The 27,479-nt window shown below is 47.1% G+C and overlaps 1 protein-coding gene across 3 annotated transcripts in view; it reads left to right on the top strand.

Annotated features, from left to right (window-relative positions):
- The first annotated feature begins 5,543 nt into the window (after positions 1-5,543).
- The window catches only part of SORBS1 (sorbin and SH3 domain containing 1), a 289,445-nt gene continuing 267,509 nt past the window's right edge, over positions 5,544-27,479 (top strand). For 2 of the 3 annotated variants that reach the window (XM_054034671.1, XM_054034661.1), the window contains exon 1: positions 5,603-5,621. The gene's annotated coding sequence lies outside the window, so the exon portion shown is untranslated. Of the gene's footprint in view, positions 5,622-27,479 lie in introns of all 3 variants that reach the window. The other variant, XM_054034656.1, reaches the window with a different exon arrangement.

Raw genomic sequence — 27,479 nt, 5'->3', positions numbered from 1 at the left:
AGGCAGTATGGCCTTGTGGCTAGCGCACCTGACTGGGACTCTGGAGACTTGGATTCTATGCTCAGCTTTGCCACTCTTTAGTGACTTTGAACTAGTCACTTCACCCCACCATGCCTCAGTTTTCCCATCTGTAAAAGGGGATGATATTGACCTCCTTTGCAAAGCGCTTTTTGAGATCAATTGATGAAAAGGGCTGTATAAGGGCTAGGTGTTTTGTTACCATTATGCACAATTTTTTCTTGACTGCCTTGTGCATTGTACAGCCATTTGCTCCTGGGAACAAGATAGGCAGCATTTAACATTCACTTTGCATGCACTTACCAGAGCTGTAAATGGTGACATGAGGTGCAAGGCAGGGGAGAATCTGACCTTCTGTTTGGGCCCTCATTCTCCATAGCTTTGTGCCTTGTGTCAAAAGTTATCCCTGCTCCAAGTGAGACATAAGTAAAAAGTCTGTTCTAGGGTGATTTATGCCCACTGTCCTTTGCATGGAAATAGAGGTGTAAATGATGAGACAAGAGTTTGGGCAGCGGGGAATCAGGCTCATTGAGTTTTCCAAATGCCTCAGCTGACAGCAGAAACCAGCATGTCTCATTTCTGCCTCCACTTACTCAAGCATCATGTGACGGAACAGAAATTGGAACAGATCTGACTGCAGAACAAGTCCATCATGCCAATGGGGGATTAAGGACCCCTAACAGAATGCACTGACACAATAGCTGGGGTCATCATGATACCTGCTTTCAGTGCTCCTTGGATTAGAGTAATGTTTCATATGCTTCTATTTTTCTTTTGACTCTGGCTAAACAAACAGTTAATGTGCTCACAAATCCCATTCATAATGTAAAGTGTCGGTAAACTTGTCTGTTGTATTGCCCTTTATGATTTGCCTTTGGAAAGTGATACAGTGGTTCTGTCTGGGGGCTTTCACAGGGTCAGGATGATGTCATCTGCATCCAGTTCAAACACTCTTATATTGAATAAGAGGCAGATATGTCTCATGGCTGGAGTAAGGGTGCCTGGAATGGGGGGAGTTGTGTTCTGTCCCTGACTCTGCCACTGATGCAGATCTATCTTGGATGGTAACGAAGACATACCTGGCATCTCCTCTAAGAAGTGCTCAGCCTAGCAAGTGCTCTTGTTACACCAGTCTTTATTGGCTCTTTTCTGTGTCTGACTTGCCACAGTAAATTAGCACTTCTGGGAGTGGGGTGGTGTGCTAAATGTCATCTCAGTGTTGGAAAAACAGCAATTAGCAATGTAACATTCAATTACTTGGCTTTGTTAATGCAGCCCCAGCAGGATAGCAGGCCTGGAAGTGGAGCAGGAAAACGGGGCATTTCAGGGGGCAGGTGTTTGCTGTAAAAAGTACAAACTCCTATTCACAAAACTTTAGCAAATGGGTAAAGGAGAATCACCGGCAGCCAGCATTAAGATCCACTTAGACAGGAGATACTGGCTTATTCCTAATCAGCTGAGCCACTGTTATTGGTATCAACTAAAACATTATGAGCCTGATTTTCAAAAGAACTTAGCTCCCATGTAGGCACCAACATTCATGAAAGCGTGGCATATTGACTACTGTGCTATTTCTAGTCTTTTAAGTATCTTAGTTTTATCACAGTTCTCCTCATTTTGGCATGCAATAATGCCTGCTCTCTTGGGCAGAGATGATTCAATGACTCTGACCTCCAGTTTCAAAACTAAACTTGAATTACACCAGAACTGACTCTGCAATTCATCATTCTGAGGCAGAGAAAGGGCTCAATCCTTGCTTCCCATTAAGTCAGTTACATTGGTGCAAGGGCTGCAAAGCATTTGCAGAACCTCCCTGGAGAACAACCCCATTGCTGAAGGCCTGTCTGGCTAAGCTCACAGCCAGTTCTGCTGGCTCTCTCCCAAATTAGGGTTACCATACGTCCTCTTTTTCCCGGACATGTCCGGCTTTTCGGCAGTCAAACCCCCGTCCGGGGGGAATTGCCAAAAAGCGGAACATGTCCGGGAAAATGGCGGCTCTGTTTAAGAGCCCGGCTGCCTGAACGCTACCGGCTTCGGGCAGCCCCGTGCCTGGAGACCCTGCGCCGCTGGAGCCCGGGAGGGGAAGTGCCCGGCTGGGGGCACAGGGTCTGGAGGCACGGGGGCTGCCCAAAGCCGGTAGCGCTGGGGCAGCCCGGCTCTTAAACAGAGCCTAAGAGGAGCAGAGCCTCCAGCTGCGGGGGCTCTGCTCCTCTTCGGCTCTGTGTAACTTATACAGTGTAAGTTACGCAGAGCCGCCGGAGCCCCGGAGGGGAAGTGCCCGGCCGGGGGCACAGGGTCCGGAGGCATGGGGGCTGCCCAAAGCCCGAGCGCTACCGGCTTCATGGTTTGCTGGGCAGCCTCCAGACCCTGCGCCCCCGGCTGGGCGCTTCCCCTCCCGGGCACCAGCTGCGCTGGGGAAGCGCCAGCTGGGGGCGCAGGGTCTGGGGGCTGCCTGGGAAACCGTGATGCTGGTAGCACTGGGGCAGCCCTTTCCCCCTGGCTGGGAGTGGGAGGGAGGAGGGGGCGGAGTTAGGGTGGGGGAAGGGGCGGAGTTGGGGCGGGGCTAGGGGTGGGGAAATGGGCGGGGCCATGGCCCGTGGAGGGTCCTCTTTTTTTATTTATGAGATATGGTAACCCTACCAAACATGAGAACCCTTAGTGCAGGGGCTGTTCCAGGAGGGGTAACCAGGTCAGCCCTGTGCCATGGCTATTTCCTGGCTGTTGCAAGGTGCCTAGGAGCATGGATAGCCAGGCACAAATTAGGGTAGCCAGACTCTGCACTGAACTGGCTCCCAGAAGCACCAGTATGGTATAGGGACAGGCAGACAGATCTCTCGCTCTGTGTCCTGGACAGGGAGGAATTGGGGCTAAAGTGATTACCTTGCCCTCAGGGCCGGCTCCAGGCACCAGCCTGGCAAGCAGGTGCTTGGGGCAGCAGGTCCAGGTATTCGGCGGCAATTCGGCGGACGGTCCCTCACTCCCGCTGGGAGCAAAGGATCTCCTGCCGAATTGCCGCCGCAGATCGCGATCGCGGCCTTTTTTTTTTTTTTTTTGCTGCTTGGGGCGGCCAAAACCCTGGAGCCGGCCCTGCTTGCCCTCTACTGCATGTTGACCTTTTGGGTGAAAACGTAAGAGCCAAGGCTCTGTCTGCTTTTAGTGGACTTATGCTTTGCACTAACAGAACATTTTCTAACTTCAAAGTGTTGACAAATATTAGCTCATCCTTGCAACCTCCCTACAAGTCACTCTTGCAGATTGCTGTTTTTCAGGGTAAGGATTCTTTCTGGGGAGACTGCTGAGTAAAGTATCATAATTCTCTCCCCACCCCAACCCATGCTTATACTAGCCATCATGGGGAGGAAAAGATTTTGTGCCTGAGCTACTAAATTTTCTTGGCAGTCTTGCAAAGATGCTACAAGTTTTTATCCCCCTTCTACTCATCAGGTGGGAGAGGAAGGAGCTGGTGAGGCAAGGTGACTCACCCAAGGCCCTCCAAGGAAGCTATGTCACAGGTGGATTTAGAGCTCAGGAATTCCTGGCTCCCCAGTCCCGTGCTCAGAGCACTAGAATGTCTAGCTCTTAATGTGTCCCATCTCGAAGAGTAGAGGGCTGCCTGGTGTCCTTGGTGATAACTTATGTCTCCCACCTGTGAAATACTTGGATTTCAGACAGCCTGTCTTTTGTCTGTGGAGGGTTCTAGGCTCAGATCTTAAGCATCAAACTTCTACTCAGGGGTGCTGGCACAGGAGGCTATGCCCTCCAACTTTTTACTGGCTGTAAGGGCGAGCAACAGGAGGAGGGGGTGGAGAGAAGCAAGCAGGGGGCAAGGTCTTGGGGTGGGGGGAAGGCAGTGTGGAGCGGTGTCTTGGGGGAAGGTGCGGTGTGAGGGCAGGGGCTCAGGGAGAAGGGGTGCTACGAGGGGGACATGGCCATAGTTCCAGAGCCTGTGGCACCCCCACTTTTAGGACTCTTCCCCTGCTCTTGCTTCTATTGTAGTTAATGGGAGTTAGGTGCCTAAATAGTTTTGAGAATTTGGGCTTTAGTCCTTCTCTGAAATTAAAGGCTGAGATTTCCAAACCTGCCTTTGAGAATTTAGTGCCTAGTTCTGATTGGATTTGGGGCCTATCACCCTTATGCGCCATTGAGAATCCCAGACACAATGTGTTCTCTCTTTGGTAGCAGGAGCTAGTCACTCTTTTCTCAGGCAGGTTGCCATATTTTCATCCAGTGACTTCCCTTTGGAGTCCCATTTGAATTAATTTGGGGTATTCCTGATTAAGTGGATAGGGGTGAGGCTAAGAAAATGAAATTACTTTTCTGTGACTTCTAATATACACCTCTACCCTGATATAACGCGACCTGATATAACACGGTAAAGCAGCGCTTCAGGGGGCAGGGCTGTGCACTCCAGCGGATCAAAGCAAGTTCGATATAACACGGTTTCACCTATAATGCAGTAAGATTTTTTTTTTTTGGCTCCTGAGGACAGCTTTATATCGGGGTAGAGGTGTAGTTAACTTTTAAAACCTCTGAAGGGGGAGAAGAAAGACATTGACTTGGACCAATACTATTGCTCAAGAGAAAAGATCACGAAAGATCCTGCTGTTTTGAGGTAGGTGAAAATCCCTGTTGGTTTCAAGGGATTTCTTGCTACTTGCAGGCAGCAGATCAGACCCTGAGTGGGTTGATTTAAATGTGTATTTTCTGCAGGGGGGCTCTTTGGGGCAGGGACTGTCTTTGTTCTGTTTGTCCTGCACCAAGCACAACGCAGTCCTGGTCCATGGCTGGGGCTCTTCAGCACCACTGCAATACACAATAAAAAATAGCTTGTGAAATGTAGGGTGAATTAGGTAGGGATCTTCTCCACTCCTTGGTTGGTAATTAATTCAATGTCTGGAGCCTGGGAACAGATAATTGAAGTGGAGGGAATTTCCCTCATCTCCTCTCCTTATTTTTCTGTGGTTTGGGTTATCCCTAGATTAGACAGTGATGGACATATGAAAATGCCTTTGATTACAATTTGCTAACTGGTTTCACAATTACAACATACTTAACTCTGTCTGCCCCTTCAAGACCTTATTGTGGGTTCCCACCCTTCCTCCTAACAATTTCACCATGCCTGGGATTAGGAGTGATGGAAGCCTGCAACAAGTGTAGAAAGGGGATACCACATCCTCTGTTGCTTTTTACAGATTCAGACTAACACGGCTACCCCTCTGATATTTCACATCCCTTGATGTTTCACCTGAGCCTTAGCCATCTGGCTAGCCCAGCGCAGAAGCTGCCTGGTGGATGAAGAGTAAGTCTGATTGCACTCTTATCAGCCCTCCTTGTTTTTTTTTTTTTTTTCCAGTGCAAAGCACAGACCCTTTCCTTCTCACCAACGCAACAGCAAAAATGGAATCATTTGTGAGGCTTGCCAACTGAGCTCTGCCGGAGTGGATGATTCCAGAGCCATTCTAATGAGGTGGGAGGAAACACAGCCCATTGGCCAGCTGCTCGTGTGTCTGTGAAGTCAGGACTTCATGCCACAGAAAAACAGAGCAGCAAATCTGCAGCATGTAGTGTTCTCGGAGCAAGGAAGCTGTCGATTCATTTGCAAGGTAAGCTCATCTATGCATTTAACTTTTTCATCAAGCCAGACCTTTTCCAGGTGTGGTAGCTAGTAATTCAACTCTCCCCCCCCCCCCCACTTACACCGCATTAAGGAATCCCGAGGGGTCCATTTTATTACTGAGGCCATCGTAGCTAGGACGACTAGGTATTCTGTAAAAGGCCATCATGCTGTAGGATTTTAGTCTCGTCTCTGTATTCTAGACATTGTTGTGTTGCACCACAATTTTTATACAAATCAAAGATTTATTACAGAGCCTTTAGGTTAAGGAGATTGCAGATGTAGACTTTGGAAAGACTTTGTAATCATGGCTTTAAACAGAAATGGAATTTTGGTTTTGGGGTGGGCACAAATAGAACATCCCGGTTAACACAAGGGGAAATATACACATACGTGCTCTACGGGTGTTTGGACTAAGTAAACTACATCTTCTGTGGAAAGGCTTCATCTCCCAGCCCTGGGAGAGCTAAAAGCAGGATGTATGTATTACAGTTGTTCGTTCATCAGTGGCTGCAGATAATGCAATTTTCAAGTCAGCAGTGCATGAATGCCGCCGTGCGTGCTGCACACCGAGAACACTCTAATTTGGGGAATCAACACTTGCTGTAGTTTGAATAAAATACAAGGCTGGAAGGAGAAAATGTCTCTGTGGGTGGGGAGGGGGCTATTGGTTAATCTAGATCACTCCATTGTTCCCAAGGATTCGTGTGGTCCGTGCATTCCCGTGGAGAGACCTGTCCATAAAAAATTCAGGAGTGGGGGGGAAAAACAGCAACAGCTTCAGGTATCCCTGTTGCCTGACGGATGGGGTAGATGTCTTGGTGCTTGTGAATTCACAGCAGTTTAATTATGTCCCTGAAAAGGGCTGTATTTACAGTCCACTCTTATTTACATGTCAGATCCTGCATCCCTGGTGTTTCTGCTCCTGCTGTAAGGTGTCTTGGGGACGGTGAGAAATCACCATTGTGTTTTGCCACGAGCAAGAATATCTCTTGTTTGTTTATTAGCCTATTAGGGTAATGGGAAAGCCATTTCTGCCCTGCTGTGCAGATCTCATTTCAGCAAAACTGCCTGTTCTCCAGCTTGTACGTGTTTGATTTTTAAACAGTGAGTGTACTGTGCTCATGCCAAGCCTAAGGCTGCTATGCCTCCAAACTGCCTGAATCAATGTTAGTTCCTAAAGCAAAAGCTCCACTTAGAGTGGAACCTGGAACTTCATGAATGGGATTTGGCCAAGCAAGGGTGTGCTGTGTATCTATCTAAGGGAAAAGGGGGAATGGTTTACTGACTTTTAGCTGCTGCTGTGCTCCTGCACTCAGTATTTTTGTTCTGCTTGTGTTGGCAGTGCTCTCCCTGAACTATAATTTGTACAGTGGTGCTTTAAAAATCTGTATTATTTGAGATCAGGACCCCTGGTGCTAGGTGCTGTACAGACATAGTGAGAGACACTCCCTGCCCCACAGAGCTTACAGCCAAAGAGACAAGACAGACAAAGGGTGAGAGGAGAAACAGAGTCCCAGAGAGGTTAAGTGCCTCACCCAAGGTCAAGTAGTAGCTCAGTAACAGAGTTGGGAATAGCTCCCATGTCTCCTGAGTCCCCAGACTAGTGCTCTAACCATGTTGCTTCTTATACTTTTCAGAGTAACAGCCGTGTTAGTCTGTATCCGCAAAAAGAAGAACAGGAGTACTTGTGGCACCTTAGAGACTAACAAATTTATTAGAGCATAAGCTTTAGTGGACTACAGCCCACTTCTTCGGATGCATATAGAATGGAACATATAATTTGTTAGTCTCTAAGGTGCCACAAGTACTCCTGTTCTTCTCTTATACTAGCATTGATACTTTAGTGATTGTGTTGCACTAGTTCTTCACTCACACTCTGTTTAGATAGGTTGTTTAGATTTATTGATTATCTTAAAATAGTCTACTCTATAAAGCCAACCCCAGTACAGTAAATCTATAGAGAAACATGCAAATACACTGATGTTTAGACAATCAAAACCACAAGTGTTGTGCCACCTTTAGAACACAGTAGACTTATTCCACAATACACACACATTCTATCCAGAAAAAAAGTGGTTTCTAATATGTTCTGTATGCATGGAGGGCTAAGCTAGAAATTTGAAAAGTAAGAATTATTGTATGTTCAAAATGAGTAGTATTTTCAGGTGCCTCGTCCCTCAGTAATTGCACAGGTGATGTTGAGAGTACAAAATTACAGGAGTATGACAAGGGGAGATAATGTGATAAGCCGGTTTCTTCTTGCACGTTCTCCACTTGCTGTTGAGGGAAAGGGTGCAAGGGCTGGGGAGATGTCAGTGAAATGTTGAAGCATACTGAAAATGCTGAATTACCACGGTGGCAGCTTTAGAGAAGGGAGCATCTGATGAAAGGTTTAAATTACTGTTCACTTAAATTACATTTCTTATTTTGAAAAGAGTGCTATATGTGAAAGTATTGGGGGGGGGGGTGGAGAAGAGTCATCATTCAAAGATGGGGTTGGGCAACAGTTGTTGGTCCTCGAATTTAGTTATCCTACTTAATATCCCCAAAGCTGCTTTGCTTATTCATTTATGAAATGGATAGGAAATGATTTGCCTTGCTGATATCTTGCAGCAGTGAGCTCCACTGGTTAATTATCTATTGCCTAAACTCCCTAAAGTGTTGCTTTGGATCTGCTTTAAATGTTTGGCTCTTAATTTCATTGAGTGCCTCTTTGTTTTTGCCTTATAAGACAGGGTAAATGGGAATACCAAATTAGCCTTGTGTGTGTGTGTGGTGTGTGGTTTTTTTTTTTTTTTTTTTTTTTTTTAAGCTAAAGGCTCTATGTCCTTTTTGGCTGCTCCACGTTTATGAAATCTATTCTCTTGCTGCATTTTTCTTTACATTAAGCCAGGGGAATGATTAAAAGTCCAGTGGTCTGATCCTGAAACCTTCATTCATGTGCATAAGCCCATTGACCTTAGTGGCACTATGCACATGAAGACACATAGCAGGATTGGGCCCTATACTACCTATATATTGTTTATGCCACAAGGGTTAAGGCTAGGTCAGCACATGCATTACACAGCATGATTTGTATGACAGTAGAACCCCAGCTGAGACCATGGGCCCGATGGTGCTGTATGAACATATAGCACGAGGCAGGCCTGGCCCGAAAATCTTACAATCGAGGCAGACAAAGTAAAGAACGGAAGGAGAAAGAGGCATAGAACATTTCCCAAGGCCAGTGACAGAGCCGGGAGCATAACTCCCAGGCCAGTGGCCTGGTCACTAGATCGTGCTGCCTCCCAGTGACATAGCTTTCTGCTTTCCCTAGAAAGGATGTCTCCAGGCACTCCCACATGTAGCTATATCTTCACCACTGCCAAAGGGTCTGCTCTGAAGTACCCCTCCCCCCGGCAAGATGAAGATGTTTAGCTGTGGGAGTTGGCTCCAAGCACCAGCCACAAGGGAGAGCAATGATAAATGTGTTCCATATGCCCATGAAGTAGCTCTGATGCTTCTACAGTTCTCCTGGCTGGGGAGACAAGCCTTGATTACAGACAAGCATTGATGGGAGCCCCATGTGCTGCTCCTAAATTTACAGCTAGCCCTGCCTAGTTTATTTGTAATCTGGCCATTAAATCTTCTTTCTGGGCAAGAGGTCATCTAGTCCAGTGGTTTTCAAACTGGGTTGCGATCCAGTACTGAGTCATAAAATGTAAGGCGCTGGGTCGCAGCGGCTCTGGTCAGCACCGCTGACCGGGCCATTAAAAGTCCCATCAGCGGTGCTGCCTGGCTAAGGCAGGATAGTCCCTACCTGTTCTGATACCACGCTGTGCCCTGGAAGTGGCCAGCAGCAGGTCTGGCTCCTAGGCGGGGAGAGGCACGGGGCTCTGCGTGCTACCCCTGCCCCGAGCACCAGCTCCACACTCCCATTGGCCAGGGGATGGTGCCTGCGGGTGAGAGCTGCGTGGAGCTGCTTGCACACCTCCGCCAAGGAGCCAGACCTACTGCTGGCCACTTTCGGGACACAGCGCAATCTGCGGTGCCAGGACAGGCAGGAAGCCTGCCTTAGCACCCCCACTGTGCCGCTGACCGGGAGCTGCCCGAGGTAAGACCCTGCCCCTACCCTGCACCTCAACCCCCTGCCCCTACCCTGCACCTCAACCCCCTGCCCCAACCCTCAGCCCCCCAAACCTAGAGCCCCTTCCTGCACCCCAAACCCCTCATCCCCAGCCCCACCCCAGAGCCTGCACCCCCAACCCGGAGCTCTGACCCCCTCCTGCATCCCAACCCCCTGCCCCAGCCCTGAGTCCCCGCCCCACTGCAAACCCCTCATCTCCAGCTCTGTTGGGTTGCGGGCATCAACAATTTTCTTCAACTGGGTTGTCAGAAAAAAAGTTTGAAAACTACTGATCTGGTCCAGTCCCCTGCACTCATGGCAGGACTAAGTATTACCTAGACCAGTGGTTCCCAAACTCGTTCCGCCGCTTGTGCAGGGAAAGCCCCTGGCAGGCCGGGCCAGTTTGTTTACTAGCCACATCCGCAGATTCAGCCGATCGCGGCTCCCACTGGCCACGGTTCGCTGCTCCAGGCCAATGGGAGCTGCTGGAAGCGGCACGGGCCAAGGGACATACTGGCTGCCGCTTCCAGCAGCTCCCATTGGCCTGGAGCAGTGAACCGCAGCCAGTGGGAGCTGCAATCGGCCAAACCTGCGGACGTGGCAGGTAAACAAACGGGCCAGGCCCACCGGGGCTTTCCCCGCACAAGCGGCAGAACAAGTTTGGGAATCACTGATCTAGACCATTCCTGGCAGATGTTTGTCTGACCTGTTCTTAAAAATCTCCAGTGATGAATATGAATGAATATTAACACAAGTCCTTGAGGCTCATAGTTGTGGGTAGGTTGTTTTATTCCGATGGGTTTGCCATCCTTATTGGGGAGGCGGGGAGGCTAGGAGGTTAGAGCTTAAACTTTCCGGCCAAGATTTTTAGAATTGGAATCTAAAGTTTAGGCTCCTAAATTCTTATTAAGAGCCTAAACAAGGAATCAAATTTTCAAAAATGGAGAGTACCCAGAATCTCATACCCCTGATTGATATAGCTACATGCCAATATAACGTTTCAGTGTATACCAGACCTATGGCATGGAAAGGCCAGTGATTACTAATGAGGTGAAAGGTTTGAATGGTCAGTAAATTCGCACCAGACTCTGGTTTTGCTGAGTCTTTTGTTTTTGTTTTTCTCCTCACGTCATTTTTCTCCAGACTGGCTTGATCACCCCTGGAAGACTTTGGAGTCTACTCAGTAAGAGGTGTCAGCCTCACACTTTGAGCAACGCAATTGAATAACAATATGTCTCAATGGAAAACCCCATATAACTTACTGGGTAACCATAATTAGAGTTCCACAGACTTAATTCCACATCCATGCAGTTTAAAGTGTTTGCAGTTTTCTTGTTTACTTCCTGTCCTAAATGTTATGCAGTGTTTTGTGTGGTGTTCCAACATGCTGCCACAAAGGTGGCTGCATTTTAGGGGTGGATGAAACAATCCTTGTATATCCATTGTCAAGCTTTTAAGGATGCATTGAGGTCTAAAGTTTGTTAACCTCTTTACAAACATTACAAGCTTTGTAGCAAAGAGGCCCTAGTGTAAAATACAAAGTATTGATTTATTGTTAGGAATACCACTGAAATAATTTCCGTTTCCAGTTATTCCAAGAACCTGCAGAGAATTCATCCAGTAACACTGTGGATGGGAATCTTCAATGGCCCTGTCATCTTAGGTACATAGGAAACAAAATAGCAGTAATGCAGTTGACCCATTAATGTGATTCATAGCCATATTGGAACAAGATGTTTACAAAATATTGCCAATATGTGTGCCCCCCAAAGGACAGATGGACCATTCTGGCCTTGAATAAATCAGGTAGACTTTACCAGCTCTAGCAAAGTTTGGCTGATAATTTTTTTTTTTTCTTAAAATAAAATAAAGTTAGAATGATGTTTTTTCATGATGGCAGTGTCTGGATGAGGGGATTGGTAATGGGACACAGAACCTTTTACCTTTGTAACCAGTTTAAATTTGACCCTGGTCAGTAAGGACCAAAAGTTCACCATCATGGCAAATCCTAAAGGAATGTAATGTCCTTGCAGATCGGGTGACACCTGGATTGAAGGACCAGAAACTGCTGCTGCTCAGTTATCTCTATTGGTTTCCCTAGTGCCCCACTCCATATCCCTCACAAGCCACCATAAGGGACACTATCTGGCACCCTAGCTGGCAGTCTCAGCAGAGCAGCCAAGAGAGGGCGGTCCTCAAGCCTAAATCCACTCTGAGAGTTTGTCTTTCCAAGTCAAGGAGGGGTGAGGCACATTAGTAACGTGATAAAAAGCCTCCTTTCGGGGGCCCTGGGAGCAGACGGGAGGAAGAGGCCAGGTTTAGGTTCTGCACAACTGGAATTTTAACAGAAGCTTGAGTTATTCTGTGTTCTACCCCAGCACAAGCCCAAGGTGCAGTGGCTAGTGAGGTCCAAGAGAAGGTTATATAAGCTCTGGGAAGGAATAGCAATAGGATCGTTCCTGTTTGATGCAAGATGTTAGGTGAGATGATCTAAGGGATCCATGAAGATGGGACACTGGGTGGGGAGGGCTCTGAGTTACTACAGTGAATTCTTTCCCAGGTATCTTCCTGGTGGGTCTTGCCCACATGCTCAGGGTCTAACAGGTCGCCATATTTGGGTCAGGAAGGAATTTTCCCCCAGGTCAGATTGGCAGAGACCCAGAAGGTTTATTGCTCTTCCTCCCCCCCTCCCCCCCCCCCCCCCCCGCCCACAGCATGGGACATGGGTAACTTGCAGGTTTAAAGTAGTGTAAATGGTGGATTCTCTGTATCTTGAAGTCTTTAACCCATGATTTGAGGACTCCAGTAACTCAGCCAGATGTTAGGGGTCCATTTCAGCAGTTGGTGTGACTCTGTGGCCTGCAATGTGCAGGAGGTCAGACTGGATGATCACATTGGTCCCTTCTGACCTTAAAGTCTGTGAGTCTATTGTCAACTCTGTGAGTCTAAATATACCATGTTCACTGTGGATCATGGAGCATCTTTGAAGCTGTCTCAGTCGAGGTGCATATGTGGACTTTTGTCTGTCATTAATGGTATTTAAACAAGGAGATTTACTAAATTGTAAACAGGGTGATCTCTTTAACCCATAAAGATAACTATTTGCTCCCATTCCCTTCTGATTGGGGCTGTGCAAACACGGGAAAAATATTTGCAAGTGTTTGTTCAAATAAGACATGTCTTTGCTATTATTATTTAACTCCCCTTCATTGGCTCAGTTTTTGGAACTGTTTATAGGACAGTTTTTGCTCCCTAGAATGTTCATGTTGCTGAATACCTGTGTGAAATGGACTTGCTTCAGAAGTACTCGACATCCATTAGAACATAAGAACAGCCATACTGGGTCAGACCACAGGTCCATCTAGCTCAGTATCCTGTCTTCCAACAGTGGCTAATGCCGGGTGCCCCAGAGGGAATGAACAGAACAGGTAATCATAAAGTGATCCATCCCCTGTTGCCCATTCCCAGCTTCTGGCAAACAGAGTCTGGGGACACCATCCCTGCCCATTCTGGCTAATAGCCATTGATGGACTTATCCTCCATAAAATTATCTAATTCTTTTTTGAACCCTGTTATAGTCTTAGCTGTCACAACATCCTCTGGCAAAGAGTTCCACAGGTTGACTGTGCATTGTGTAAAGAAATACTTCCTTTTGTTTGTTTTAAACCTGCTGCCTATTAATATCATTTGGTGACCCCCCCCCCTAGTTCTTGTGTTATGAGAAGGAGTAAATAACACTTCCTTATTTACTTTCTCCACACCAGTCATGATTTTATAGACCTCTATCATATCCCCCCCCTTAGTCATCTCTTTTCCAAGCTGAAAAGTCCTAGTCTTATTAATCTCTCATATGGAAGCCGTTCCATACCCCTAATTTTGTTGCCCTTTTTTATACCTTTCCCAATTCCAATATCCTCTTTTTTTTGAGATGGGCAACCACATCTGCATGCAATATTCCAGATGTGAGTACCATAGATTTTTACACAGACAATATGATATTGTCTGTCTTATTATTTATTCCTTAATGATTCCCATCATTCTGTTTACTTTTTTGACTGCTGCTGCACATAGTGTGGGTGTTTTCAGAGACCTATTCACAATGACTCCAAGATCTTTCTTGAGTGTTAACAACTAATTTAGATCCCATCGTTCTATATATATATATATATATATATATATATATATATTTGGGATTATGTTTTCCAATGTGCATTACTTTGCATTTATCAGCATTGAATTTCATCTGCTATTTTGTTGCCTTTTGTGAGATCCCTTTGTAACTCTTCACAGTCTGATTTGGACTTAACTATCTTGAGTAGTTTTGTGTCATCTGCAGATTTTGCAACCACACTATTACCCCTTTTTCCACCTCGAAGGCTGCCATCTTGTGTTTGGGAATCAGCCAGTCAGGGCACAGAAACCATAGCATGTGACTCAACTGACCAGTCACACAGTTCAAATAGCAAATAATGAGAGAAATTTGACAGTTGGCCAGTGGCCAAAGAGCTGAACTATGTTTAAATAAACCATTGGATGAAGAATTTAAGATAATACTGGCTCAGAAAAGCTTCCTGCTTCTAACCCCATCTCTAGAAGACATGCAAAATTTGTGTGTCTGTCTGTCTCCCCAATCTGTTGATCTTTGGGGTCAGCTGCAGACTTCAGTCTTGAACTTCTCTGAGACTACCCATGTGCAATCCAGTATTTGTCAGTGCTGCTTCCTGCTCCAGGAGTTGTGCCCGCTTTTCTGTTTCAAGCCAGTTTGTTCTTTTATCCTCTGCCCACAGATTTCCCCAGGGGACCTCTTCAATTAGGAGGTTGGATATTGGGCCATAGTTAGCGGTCTACCCCTTGATTGCTGAGTCCAGGCTAGGATTTAGGAAGACCTTGTATGGTGATAGTAAGCAGTACAGACCGTGAGTCATTTTAGGAGAAAGAGATCCAGGAAGAGCCATGGGGTCTATCTGTGTCCAGCCGCCTTAGCAAAGAATCTTCTTTCTTTTCATTGAAACTGAGGCCTGTCTCTCCTCTACTCTGAGAGAGATCATAGATGATATTTGTGCATGGACGTAGCGATATGGGCAGTGTGTAATATCAGTTACCACTGAAGTCTTATAACCTGTTCTCGTGTAATGTGTGTTTCAAGAAAAAACATTCAGAAACCTATTAGGTTCAATACATCATCCCAAAGGGAAGAATGCAACATATACTCAAACCCCAAAGAAAGATCTTCAGGGAAATGGTTATGCACGACAGCCTCTGCTGAGGCAGTGTAGCCTCCCAAACCCTGGAAGCATACCCATGATAACACATTTTAATAGGCGATTAGTTTGGTTTCTTCTTTGACAAGACCTGTGCAGTGCCATCAATATAGAGAGCTCACAAACTCCTGGGCTGGTTAATTATTAAAAGAACCTGCTAAATATTTTACACCTTTTTAGTAGTGGTTTAGCTCACATCTATTGATATTTCCCCCTTCTCTTTCTTTTTTGAAGTCTCCAAGAACAGAGGGGAAAATAACCCTCAGTAAACTAGGAACCACTTTACACTCATCTAATATTTGAAAAGAGAACACACATCTAAAGCACATGCTTCGCACTATATCCTGGCTTAGAATCCTTTGTCTTGACTTCCCCTATTGTCTCACTCAAGTTCTGCCTTTTTGGGGTAATTGTCACCTTTGAAAAGAGTTGTGAATTTTTTAATATTTAGATTCTGGTAGCATCTAGAGGTCAGCCAAGCTAAGGCCACATTGTGCGAGGTGCTGTACAAGCAGCTATAGTAAATAATAGTAACTGCTCCAAAGAGATCATAAGAGACAAGACCTAACAAGTGGATGAGACAAACATGGGGTGGGAGAGATGTACTAATAAAAATAATAGGGATGCATGTGATTCTTAGCCAGTCAGAAGTAGAAATCACAATTTGCCACCTGTCTGGCCATTTTCAGTTCTGCCATATCAGTGAGATGTTTTGTTACAACTGATAGAAATTCCCCAGACATTGGAGAAATTTGGATTTGAACTTAGTAGCTTGAACCTCTCTAAAATACCTGTAAATCTTTGCCTGCTGAAGTCGGGCTATTTCAGAAGCTTTGTACAATGGCTCCTGAAGAGTTCATTGCCTTCCTTTTAAAACAGGTGCTGAATTACACAGTCAGTTTTTGGATGTCCATAACAAAGATAGTAAATAATAAATCTTAGTCCCTGTCCTCTTTTATAACAGGTTCTCATTATTACTTGAACTAAAATTGCATGTAGGGGCACCAGCATTGGGCCCCCAGGTGCTAGGCACCGTACAAACACACAGTAAGAGACATTCATTGTCCCCAAAGTGCTTTCTGTGCAGTAATACACAGATTATGTAAATATGACAGGTTTCAGAGTAGCAGCTGTGTTAGTCTGTATCCGCAAAAAGAACAGGAGTACTTGTGGCACCTTAGAGACTAACAAATTTATTAGAGCATAAACTTTCGTGGACTACAGCCCACCTATGCATCCGAAGAAGTGGGCTGTAGTCCACGAAAGTTTATGCTCTAATAAATTTGTTAGTCTCTAAGGTGCCACAAGTACTCCTGTTCTTCTTTATGTAAATATGAGCTACATTGTCCATGGGAAAATACTGACAAGTATTAAAGGTACTGATGTCAGATGGATGGCTAGCTTTTATCAGACCGATGGATAGTACCCACTATATGTATAGGCCTGCAGGCCTTGTAATCCTTTCTCTTTATTAACAGTAGGTTTTTATTATATTTCTTAAAGTATATTTAATTTATTGCATCAGTTTGTTGGACACCTGTGCAGGCTTTCATAAGAATTATGCACATAGAGAGAAACAAAAAATACCCCCTAAGACTGTCCTCATTCTTGGGACAGAATGGATGTGTACATGGGAGAAAACTGCTAAGCAGTCTTTGTGATAATGACACTGGCGGGGCATCATTCCATTTAAATTCTTTTAATTGTGTTTTTTTTTCTAATTAGTAGAGAAATACAATGTGGATGTCATGCAGCTACAACAGTGATCTTCAGTGAATTGATTACTCTATGCCTTCTTGCTAGCTTGCAAACAATAGGAACTCAAAGAGAAATCTTGCATCAGGCCCAAAACTTGCACAGGTCCCATTTCAGCAGCCCTTTAGAAATGGGGGAATCCTGTTGTTCAGCTATGGGTGTAGGTCAGGCAAGTATCGCATTCAAATACCTGTGTAGAGGGGCAGACTCACCCCTGGGACACCTCCTGCTGGTCTCTTCTGGGAATTAGCTCATCAACCCAGGAGCGCCCTCTGCAAGCCAGTGAGCCGCCGGTCCTCTAGCCTCCTGTGCCCTTGTACCTGGGGTGCTGCCCCCTAGCAGGAACCCCTCAGTCTTAGGGTCTCCCCTCCCCAGGGAACCCCCCACCCACTATTCCCACCTTGCCTCAGTATAAGGCTACTGCCAGTCATCATCAAGCCCCACGCCCTGGGGCAGACTGCAGTATCAGCCTACTCATCACTGGCAAAGTTGGGTTTAGAGCTGCTGCCTTGGCCTACCCCTGGGCTGCCCTCTGCAACCCCCAGTACCCCTTGGCCTTCTGCTAGGCCACAGCTTGGGGCTTTCCAGGCTGGAGCTCCCTAGCCCTGCTCCACTCAGGTACTCTGTCTTTAGCTCACTCCGGCCCGGCCCGGCCCGGCCCGGCCCGGCCCTCCCCTCCCCTCCCCTCCCTCTGAAGGCAGAGAGAGACTGCTGGGCTCTTGGCTCCCAGCCTCTTTATACAGGCCGGGTGGGCCTGATTGGGGCATGGCCACAGCTGAGCCCACTTTCCCCAATCAGCCCAGGCTTATTACCCCAGCCATAGCCGCCTTCTGGGCTGTTTTAAGCCCTTTAGGGCAGGAGCAGGGTAACCACCCCATATAAAATGGCTCTGCTCAGGGCATGAGAATGGAGGGGAATATTTTTTTCCTGGTTGTAGCTGCAGTCTGTACAATCCCTGCTAATCTTCCTTCTCCTGGGTTTGCGTGTTCTGTACATCTGTTCCTCCTTGGTTGGGGGTTTTAATTTAAAAGATCCCAGGCCTCTTATTTCGCTGTTTGTTGCCATCGGGTTGGGCTTTCTCACTTCCAGTAGGAATGGAGAGACACCTCCTGACTCAATAGATCTGCTTCTGTGGTGAGGTGTATGGACCTTTAGTTGTTAGGAGTCTGGATAGGCTACTGCCACTTCACAAGACAGAGCTGAGAGCTGCACTTTGCTCTCTCATGGAGAATTTACTTTTGTTCTTTGTGGTTTTTTTCTTAGAACAAAAGCAATTCAGACTGCAAGTCTGTTTGTGCTCATTGAAAAATGTATTAAAAACTGATTAGATTGACCCATACAAATGTACTGGTGCTGGCATTGTGGAGCCAGCAGAGCTGGGACACAGTATGAGCCGGATGACACTATGCCTTATGCTTCATCAGCCTAAACTATCAGCTGAAGACTCTGGGAGTCCCATGTAAGAGCAAAAGGCCTGATCCAAAGCCACTGAAGTCCCTGGAAAGACTTCTGTTAACTTGTGGGCTTTGGTAGGGTTACCATACGTCCTCTTTTTCCCGGACATGTCCGGCTTTTCGGCAGTCAAACCCCCGTCCGGGGGGAATTGCCAAAAAGCCGAACATGTCCGGGAAAATGGCGGCTCTGCTCCTCCCTGACTCTTCGGCTCTGTTTAAGAGCCGGGCTGCCCGAGCGCTACCGGCTACGGGCAGCCCCCGTGCCTCCGGACCCTGCACCCCCAGCCGGGCACTTCCCCTCCCGGGTTCCGGCGGCGCAGGGTCCGGAGGCACGGGGGCTGCCCGTAGCCGGTAGCGCTCGGGCAGCCCGGCTCTTAAACAGAGCCGAAGAGTCGGGGAGAAGCAGAGCCGCCGCGGCTGGAGGCTCTGCTCCTCTTCGGCTCTGTTTAAGAGCCGGGCTGCCCGAGCGCTACCGGCTTCGGGCAGCTCCCGTGCCTCCGGACCCTGCGCCGCCGGAGCCCGGGAGGGGAAGTGCCCGGCTGGGGGTGCAGGGTCCGGAGGCATAGGGGCTGCCCAAAGCCTGAGCGCTACCGGCTTCACGGTTTGCCGGGCAGCCTCCAGACCCTGCGCTTCCCCTCCCGGGCTCCAGCTGCGCTGGGGAAGCGCCGGCTGGGGGCGCAGGGTCTGGGAGCTGCCCGGCAAACCCTGAAGCCGGTAGCGCTGGGGAGCCCTTTCCCCCTGGCTGGGAGTGGGAAGGGGCGGAGTTGGGGCGGGGCTAGGGGTGGGGAAATGGGCGGGGCCAGGGCCCGTGGAGGGTTCTCTTTTTTTATTTATGAGATATGGTAACCCTAGCTTTGGATCAGGACCAGGAAGTTCCCAGGCTGAGATGGCAAGGCTGGTCATTAAATAAATCATCCGACTTTTAACTGAGTGGACTTGGTCTGAGAGTGAGAGAGAGCGGGAACGTGGAACCCACACAATGGCCTTGTTTAGTCCTTTGCTGGACTCTAGCAGCACCTCAGTTTCAAATGATGCAAAAGGGCCTGAGTGCCACAACAACCAAAATGCCAGCAGTATCTCATAGCCTGTGCCAAAACTCATAGCAAATGCTAAGCCATTTGCCCTGTTGACACCCAGAAGAATTTCCCTCCTAGTAAAGTGGCCCTCAGCTGTGCAAAGAAGGTGGGTGCGGTGTGCATCATAGACCTCTCAGTACAGGCACTCGGTTGAACACACAGGCCCCAGGCTGAGGGCAAGATGCTGAATGATCATTGTTTCCTGCTAACCTAAAATTTTTATACTTCTTCCTTAAAGCCGCTGTATAGACAAGCCTCTCTAGGGGGTAGGTCCACAAGCCTCCGAGCCCAGAGAGACAGACGCGCACTAGCTCCACTTGAGGTAGCATGAAAAAAAATAGCACTATGGTTGTTGTTACACACTCGGTGGCTTAGGCTAGCCACCCGAGCTTGTACCCAGGGGGTTGGATGGGCTTGGACTGTGGTGGCTTCCTTCTACTCTTCTGTGTGCATCTAAGTGGCAAGAACCCATCATCTTCTGAAATACTGAATATGCCCATATGGCACTTCACACCAGCTAGTGATTTGAATATGGAGTAGTGTGTCAGGGGAAACTTGCTCATTAAGGCCTGGTCTACATTACAGAGTTAGGTTGACATAAGGCAGCTTATGTCAAAAGGCAGCTTATGTCAACCTCACTATGTAAGCGTCTATACAGCAGTGTTCCTCCCATTGATTTAACTTGCTTGCTATGCCGACCTAATAACTCCGGCTCCACGAGAGGCGTAGCGCTTACATTGGTGTAGTTAGGGCAATGCAGTGTCTGTATAGAAACAGCATTGCTTACATTGCCTGTTGCTGCCTTTGACAGCTGGAACCTGGGGGTAGATAGCTGAAGCCACACGGCCTTAGGGCTACAGTGCCACACAATTACCCACTTAAGTTGGTGCAAGCACTCCTGGTGAGGATGCACACTGCCGACAGAAGAAGCATAGTGTAGACATGAAGCGCCGATTTAATTACTGAGGTGGCTGTAGGTCGACCTAACTTAAGTCAACTTAATTTTGTAGTGTAGACATGCCCTTATTTATGTCTAACACCTGCTGGGCACCCTCTTGGTTATTCCAGCCTCCACTTGTTGCCTCATGCAGGAGTGCCTGAAGCTCTCTGGAAGGGGGTGGGGGGACCGGTGCCTGAACTGTCCCTCACTCCCACTCTGCCCCTCCCCCAAGGCCCTGCCCTCATGCCACCTCTTTTCCACAAGGCCCTGCCCCCTCTCTCTCTCCGCCCCTTCTCCCTTGTTGCTTGCCCTCAAGGCCCCCTGGCCTCACCTGTTCCGGGGTACCTGGCCTCATGTCTGTATTCTAGTTTGCAAGTATTTTGGGGCAGGGCTCTGTGAATCACCTACCCTTCCTCTTGGTGTGGTATTCATAAGACAGGACATCCCATTCCTAGCTCTGTTTCTGACTTAGTGCATGATCTTGAGCAAATCACACAACCTTCTTTGCCCTTTAATTTCCCTGCCTGCAAAGTTGGGGGGATGCTTGCCTAACTGCCACAGAGGTTATGATGTCTAATTTTGTATGGTGAGATCCTTAAATGAATAGTGCAAAAGACGATCATTCTCACTTTTGCCCAGGGAAAGTGATCTGCTCAGTTGATATGTATGTCTCTTGTATTTCAGTTTGCCTAGAAACACAGATGCTGGAGGAAGTGGTGTTGGTGGCTCAGTAGGGGCCACTGTTCCCTCTGAATCAGTACTGAAACAATGCCACTGCATGGTGCTAGAGGCCACTGTGCTCTCAAGGTGATAAGATCCTGACCACACGAGCCTATTAAAAAGGCCAGTGTGCTTTGCACAAGGGGAGGGCCATTAACCCTGGTGTCTTGTTTCAGTGCCATCTTGGGGCTCTGGCTTTCCCCCTACAGTGCTGACTGTGCAGTATAATCCCCTGCCTGTTGCATGACATTGTGGCATGCTGTTAAACAGCTCTTGCAATCTAGCCCAGAGATGGCTGTGATGGATAACACAATTCCTTGCTGTGTGCTGAGCTTGTGTTTGTCAGTCTGTTTGTTTGTTTTGGTTGTTTGAAGGACCGTGTGCTGTGGCTGGCAGTTGGAAGGTTTGAAAGCTAGAAGCCTCTGGTAAGTGGCTGAGCCTTCATCAGTGGGTGGGGCATTCATACAGGCCAGGGCTTTATAAAGCAGCGCACAAGCGACCAGGGAGCTTTGCAAACAGGGGCTGCTAACAGGGAGTTTCGCAAGGGAGTTTGGAAGGGGGCGAGGGTCCCTTGCCAGTTCCATCTGTTTTCTCTTGATTCCCCTTAATACCTATAAAGCAACTACATTCATAACTGTTTGCTTAAACAACCCTTTCAGCTGACAGGGGGCTGCAGACGGGAGTTTGACAGAGGGAGGCTTACGATGGTTAGGAAGACCCGCAACACCTGTGCCAGCACTGCTACTGTCTCCTCCACCTGTGCCTGTAGCCAGACAGAGTGCCTAAGCATGGATGCCTCTACCCAGATCCTGGTGTGGTTTTGCAAAGACTGTAACTTGCAATTTGCACTTACTGATATCCAGGCTGGGGGGACCATCCAATGTGAGAGGTGCCTGCTGGTGGAATCTCTCAGGCAGCAGGTGGGAGAGCTACAGGTGGGAGAGCAGCAGGTGGGCAATTCCTCGACAGTGTCCATGTGGAGACAGCTGAGGTAGCTGTCCCAGTACACAGGACTGCTGATACACCACTGGTGGAGGAGGAGATGGCTCAGGGTGGACACTGGCAGCTGGTTACTTCTGGCAGCAGGCAGTGCTCCACCCTTGCTCTGAACCCTCCTGCCGTGGTTATAGGTAACCGTTATGCTCTTCTTGATACAGGAAAGAAGGAATCACTCCCTACAGTAAAGGAGGAGAAGCCTCGTACCCCTAAGGCTGGAAAGTCTGCTGCCACCACTGCGAATAGGAAACGTAGGGTAGTGGTGGTCGGAGACTCTCTGCTGAGGGGGACGGAGGCGCCCATCTGTCGCCCTGACATTTCATCTCGGGAGGTATGCTGCCTGCCGGGGGCCCGTATCCGAGACGTTACGGAGGCATTGTCGAGGATTATCCAGCCCTCTGACTACTACCCCATGCTACTCATCCATGTGGGCACAAATGATACTGCGCGGTGTGACACTGAGCGGATCAAGAGTGACTACAGGGCTCTGGGAGTACGGGTGAAGGAGTTTGGAGCGCAGGTGGTATTCTCTTCGATTCTTCCTGTCAAAGGTAGGGGCCCGGGCAGAGACAGATGCATCATGGAGGTGAATGCCTGGCTGCGAAGATGGTGTCGCCAGGAGGGCTTTGGCTTCCTAGACCATGGGATGCTATTTGAGGAAGGACTGCTAGGCAGAGATGGCGTTCACCTTTCGAGGAGAGGAAAGACCCTATTCGGACACAGACTGGCTAACCTAGTGAGGAGGGCTTTAAACTAGGTTCGACGGGGACAGGTGAGCAAAGCCCACAGGTAAGTGGGGAACATGGAGACCGGGGAGATGGGTCGGAAACAAGAGGGAGTGTGGGCTATATTGGCAGAGAGAAAGGAGAGTCAGGACAAAACTGGGAGGAAAGATCAAACCAGTATCTTAGATGCCTATATACAAATGCAAGAAGTATGGGGAATAAGCAGGAAGAACTGGAAGTGCTAATAAATAAATACAACTATGACATTGTTGGCATCACTGAAACTTGGTGGGATAATACACATGATTGGAATGTTGGTGTGGATGGGTACAGCTTGCTCAGGAAGGCTAGACGGGAAAAAGGGAGGAGGTGTTGCCTTGTATATTAAAAATGTACACACTTGGACTGAGGTAGAGATGGACATAGGAGACGGAAGTGTTGAGAGTCTCTGGGTTAGGCTTAAAGGGGCAAAAAACAAGGGAGATGTCCTGCTAGGAGTCTACTACAGGCCACCTAACCAGGTGGAAGAGGTGGATGAGGCTTTTTTCAAGCAACTAACAAAATCATCCAAAGCCCAAGATTTGGTGGTGATGGGGGACTTCAACTATCCGGATATATATTGGGAAAATAACACAGCGGGGCACAGACTATCCAACAAATTCTTGGACTGCATTGGAGACAACTTTTTATTTCAGAAGGTTGAAAAAGCTACTAGGGGGGAAGCTGTTCTAGACTTGATTTTAACAAATAGGGAGGAACTCGTTGAGAATTTGAAAGTAGAAGGCAGCCTGGGTGAAAGTGATCATGAAATCATAGAGTTTGCAATTCTAACTAAGGGTAGAAGGGAGAACAGCAAAATAGAGACAATGGATTTCAGGAAGGCAGATTTTGGGAAGCTCAGAGAGCTGATAGGTAAGGTCCCATGGGAATCAAGACTGAGGGGAAAAACAACTGAGGAGAGTTGGCAGTTTTTCAAAGGGACACTATTAAGGGCCCAAAAGCAAGCTATTCCGCTGGTTAGGAAAGATAGAAAATGTGGCAAAAGACCACCTTGGCTTAACCACGAGATCTTGCACGATCTAAAAAATAAAAAGGAGCCATATAAAAAATGGAAACTAGGACAGATTACAAAGGATGAATATAGGCAAACAACACAGGAATGCAGGGGCAAGATTAGAAAGGCAAAGGCACAAAATGAGCTCAGACTAGCTACGGGAATAAAAGGAAACAAGAAGACTTTTTATCAATACATTAGAAGCAAGAGGAAGACCAAAGACAGGGTAAGCCCACTGCTTAGTGAAGAGGGAGAAACAGTAACAGGAAACTTGGAAATGGCAGAGATGCTTAATGACTTCTTTGTTTCGGTCTTCACCGAGAAGTCTGAAGGAATGCCTAACATAGTGAATGCTAATGGGAAGGGGGTAGGTTTAGCAGATAAAATAAAAAAAGAACAAGTTAAAAATCACTTAGAAAAGTTAGATGCCTGCAAGTCACCCGGGCCTGATGAAATGCATCCTAGAATACTCAAGGAGCTAATAGAGGAGGTATCTGAGCCTCTAGCTATTATCTTTGGAAAGTCATGGGACACGGGAGAGATTCCAGAAGACTGGAAAAGGGCAAATATAGTGCCCATCTATAAAAAGGGAAATAACAACCCAGGTAACTACAGACCAGTTAGTTTAACTTCTGTGCCAGGGAAGATAATGGAGCAAGTAATTAAGGAAATCCTCTGCAAACACTTGGAAGGTGGTAAGGTGATAGGGAACAGCCAGCATGGATTTGTGAAGAACAAATCATGTCAAACCAATCTGATAGCTTTCTTTGATAGGATAACGAGCCTTGTGGATAAGGGTGAAGCGGTGGATGTGGTATACCTAGACTTTAGTAAGGCATTTGATACGGTCTCGCATGATATTCTTATCGATAAACTAGGCAAATACAAATTAGATGGGGCTACTATAAGGTGGGTGCATAACTGGCTGGATAACCGTACTCAGAGAGTTGTTATTAATGGTTCCCAATCCTGCTGGAAAGGCGTAACGAGTGGGGTTCTGCAGGGGTCTGTTTTGGGACCGGCTCTGTTCAATATCTTCATCAACGACTTAGATATTGGCATAGAAAGTACGCTTATTAAGTTTGCGGATGATACCAAACTGGGAGGGATTGCAACTGCTTTGGAGGACAGGGTCATAATTCAAAATGATCTGGACAAATTGGAGAAACAGTCTGAGGTAAACAGGATGAAGTTTAACAAAGACAAATGCAAAGTGCTCCACTTAGGAAGGAAAAATCAATTTCACACATACAGAATGGGAAAAGACTGTCTAGGAAGGAGTATGGCAGAAAGGGATCTAGGGGTTGTAGTGGACCACAAGCTAAATATGAGTCAACAGTGTGATGCTGTTGCAAAAAAAGCAAACATGATTCTGGGATGCATTAACAGGTGTGTTGTGAGCAAGACACGAGAAGTCATTCTTCCGCTCTACTCTGCTCTGGTTAGGCCTCAGCTGGAGTATTGTGTCCAGTTCTGGGCGCCGCATTTTAAAAAAGATGTGGAGAAATTGGAAAGGGTCCAAAGAAGAGCAACAAGAATGATTAAAGGTCTTGAGAACATGACCTATGAAGGAAGGCTGAAAGAACTGGGTTTGTTTAGTTTGGAAAAGAGAAGACTGAGAGGGGACATGATAGCAGTTTTCAGGTATCTAAAAGGGTGTCATAAGGAGGAGGGAGAGAACTTGTTCACCTTAGCCTCTAAGGATAGAACCAGAAACAATGGGTTTAAACTGCAGCAAGGGAGGTCTAGGTTGGACATTAGGAAAAAGTTCCTAACTGTCAGGGTGGTTAAACACTGGAACAAATTGCCTAGGGAGGTTGTGGAATCTCTGTCTCTGGAGATATTTAAGAGTAGGTTAGATAAATGTCTATCCGGGATGGTCTAGACAGTATTTGGTCCTGCCATGCGGGCAGGGGACTGGACTCGATGACCTCTCGAGGTCCCTTCCAGTCCTATAATCTATGAATCTATGCTGCATGTGGTTTGTGAAGTACTTTGGGATCCCAATGGATGGAAAATACCATGAATGTGTGAGACATCACTGTTGTGGAAAAATCATTGCTGGGGAAAACTTGACTGGAAGATTATGGCACTTAAGATCAGTCTGTCACCTAAATGCTGACGCTTATAAATCCATGGTATGCCCACATCTTGAATACTGCATACAGATGTGGTCTGCTCATCTAAAAAAAAATATACTGGCATTAGAAAAGGTTCAGAGAAGGGCAACTAAAATGATTAGGGGTTTGGAACAGGTCCCATATGAGGAGAGATTAAAGAGGCTAGGAGTTTTCAGCTTGGAAAAGAGGAGACTAAGCGGGGATGTGATAGGGGTATATAAAATCATGAGTGGTGTGGAGAAAATGAATAAGGAAAAGTTATTTACTTGTTCCCATAATATAAGAACTAGAGGCCACCAAATGAAGTTAATGGGCAGCAGGTTTAGAACAAATAAAAGGAAGTTCTTCTTCATACAGTGCACAGTCAACCTGTGGAACTCCTTGCCTGAAGAGGTTGTGAAGGCTAGGACTATAACAGGGTTTAAAAGAGAACTAGATAAATTCATGGAGGTTAAGTATCAAAGGGGTAGCCGTGTTAGTCTGGATCTGTAAAAAGCAACGCATGCATCTGACGAAGTGGTTATTCACCCACGAAAGCTTATGCTCCAATACAGCTGTTAATCTTAAAGGTGCCACAGGACTCTCTGTTGCTTTTTTCATGGAGGTTAAGTCCATCAATGGCTAAGAAATGGTGTCCCTAGCCTTTGTTTGTCAGAGGGTGGAGATGGATGGCAGGAGAGAGATCACTTGATTATTACCTGTTAGGTTCACTCCTTCTGGGACACCTGGCATTGGTCACTGTTGGTAGACAGGATACTGGGCTGGATGTATCTTTTGGTCTGACCCAGTATGGCCATTCTTATGTTCTTTCTCTATTTTCTTTTGTACTGCCCCTTTTCTGAGAGGGTGGGCAGAGATTAGGGAACCTGCTAGTTTGAGGATTTGGAGAAGTTGAATTTATTGTCCTTCACTTCTCAGAATCTGTTTTTTCCCTCCCTCCATACAATGTTGAGAAAATTACTTTTATGTTCATTGAGCAGTTGGGGACCATCTTTTTCCATGAAAGGCTGCAATCCCATGTTGCGGTTTGTGGCTCACTATGAACTATGTAGGATACGGGCCGTGTGTTGTAATGCTAGTCATTACCATCCTGAATTGCTGTGTTTTATTCAGTGGGCAGTGCTGCTGAACAGAGATGGGGACTGAACCCAGATCTGGATCCAAACAGATTGTTTGGGTGTTCCAATCCTAAACCCAGGTCTAGGTCCAGTTGCACGTTTTGATTTGGAGTGTAATAAAGGCGCACCCATCACTGCTCTGGGCACCCTTGTCATTTAAAAAGAACATGCACTAAAATAAATGGACCTGTCAATTCCTGCAGATCAACTGAAATTGCAGCGCTCCCCACAGTCCCCTCACACCAGGCCCTCACATAATAGCTGCCATCTCCCCTTAGTTTTTCTCCATTTCCTTCCATGCTCCTTTAACTGTGGCAACAGGAGAATATTTGCAGTGACAGGGATACATAGTGGTTCTGGGCTCAGGCCTACCCCCAGCCCTATCATTTCTTTCTGCTGCCCAGGCTGCCCCCTTGTACTCACACCTTAGGGGGAAAATTAGATGCCTGAGGCTGTTCCACAGTAACTGCATAATTGGACTCGGTATTGATTAGTATTTATTATTTGTGTTACTGTAGCA

This window comes from Malaclemys terrapin, chromosome 7 (assembly GCF_027887155.1).
Source record: "Malaclemys terrapin pileata isolate rMalTer1 chromosome 7, rMalTer1.hap1, whole genome shotgun sequence".
Classification (NCBI taxonomy): Eukaryota; Metazoa; Chordata; order Testudines; family Emydidae; genus Malaclemys; species Malaclemys terrapin.
This window is presented reverse-complemented; position numbering and strand designations above follow the sequence as displayed.